This window comes from Ischnura elegans, chromosome 9 (genome assembly GCF_921293095.1).
Source record: "Ischnura elegans chromosome 9, ioIscEleg1.1, whole genome shotgun sequence".
Lineage (NCBI taxonomy): Eukaryota > Metazoa > Arthropoda > Insecta > Odonata > Coenagrionidae > Ischnura > Ischnura elegans.
Window position 1 is genome coordinate 100,861,152 of NC_060254.1, and position 1,704 is coordinate 100,862,855.

The 1,704-nt window shown below is 46.0% G+C and overlaps 1 long non-coding RNA gene across 1 annotated transcript; it reads right to left on the bottom strand.

Moving 5' to 3' along the window:
* Window positions 1–247: 247 nt before the first annotated feature.
* LOC124165276 lies at window positions 248–981 on the bottom strand. The gene is made up of 2 exons (XR_006866185.1): window positions 732–981; window positions 248–533 (listed from the first exon to the last, which is right to left on the bottom strand). It is a non-coding gene; the product is annotated as an uncharacterized LOC124165276 (long non-coding RNA).
* Window positions 982–1,704: the final 723 nt, after the last annotated feature.

Consider the following 1,704-nt stretch of genomic DNA (forward strand, 5'->3'; position numbering starts at 1 on the left):
AAGAGCTATGGTAGGTGTAGCGGGTGCTCCATCGATGGGTTGTACATCCATGGTGGAGGCGTTGGTTTGCCAGGCGTTGTCAGTCGGAGGATGCTGTGGGTCCCGGCTGCTATCCATGCTGCCGGTCGATGTCCCCGTAAGTTGGGCGCCAATTGTCGCGGGTTCAGCGACATCCGGAGGTGGTAGGGAGACCCACCCCGGCCCACGGGATCGGGTTATCATGGTGGAAGGAAAGACTTGTTGAGGTAAGTTTAAAACACCCGGGGGGTGCGTTTATTGGTTACTTTCCCCTACAAGATTGAGTGCAAAGGTGGGTGGCGAGGTCCGCGGCGCGGCTACTGCTTCCGCGGGGTTTGAGCTGGATCGGTCCGGAACGGCCTCTCTGGGGATCGCCGGGGATCCACGACAGCTCTGGCGGGGGTTCCGGCGTTGGCGGCGGGTCCACGAGCCGCAGGCGGGATGGCGGTGTCATGGGTCACCGGCCAAGTGCTCCGTCTCAGCTCCGATCCTCTGACTCCGCGGGCGGCTTCCGGCTGAGGTAGGGGACGAAATCCGTTAAAAGGGGAAGAGGACCGACGAGGGTGTCAAATCGGCTCTAGCCCTAGGGTTCCGTTCACAAGGAAGGAAGGCCGACGAGGGTGTCAAGTCGGCTACTTCCGTACGGTTCCGTTAAGAAGGGAAGAGGACAGACGAGGGTGTCAAATCGGCTCTTGCCCTAGGGTTCCGTTCACCAGGAAGGAAGGCCGACGAGGGTGTCAAATCGGCTTCCTTTCCCCAAGGCTCCCTCCTCCGCACTGCTTTCCCTGGACACACATTATTTTGCGCGCCGCTAGGCGCGTTCATAGCCGTACCGGTAAACCATGTTCACCACAACCAGCCAGATTACAGTAGAATATTTCTTTTGCGCATTTGTTTGTGTTGTTTGAGTTCGTGAGTGTTTGCGTTAACAGAAGCTTACATACTAAACAGATGGCTTAATTAAATAACAGAATTTTTTTACATAGATTAAGAGCACATTTATTTATGACAATAATTATTTTTTTATTTGGACTTTGTTTTGTTTTTTTTATTATCTATTTTTAATATTTTCAAACATTTCATTATTATTTTTTTTATGTTCTTTTCTTTTTGACTTATTATCTTTTTTTTTCCTGGTTTTGTCTCTTTTGATGGAATAGTTATTAGTTAATATATTTTCTTTTTTTTTGCAGTCCAGTAACGTAACATTTGACACAAATTTATTGCAGTAATAACCAATACTTTAAATCTAGAAGAAAGAAAGACATAGGATAGACTCATAGAAGAGTAATTTGTAAAGGCAGTATGTATGTGGTGGGAACGTTTGGATCGTAGTTCCAGATGTCTGTAAGCAGTGTATTATTAGTTTCCCCGAGCCTGGATTTAAATTTTTTTACCAAATAATTTATAAAATCGTTGATAGGGGGAATACGCAAAGCACAGTGAACGTCATTCATGTTAGTACGTCTTGAAATATTCAGGAGAAGACGAAGTGATTTGTTTTGAAAAAATTCCAGTTTTTTACGGATGGTTTTATTTCTAGCGAAAATTTCGCATCCGTATAGGAGGGTGGGACGCACAATAGATACATATAATCTGGCCCTTGATTTATGTGGTAACGGCGATGAGGTGGAACATAGAGAATATATTGCCTGTCTTGCAAGAGTTGCTTTTTGTAAGCAATAA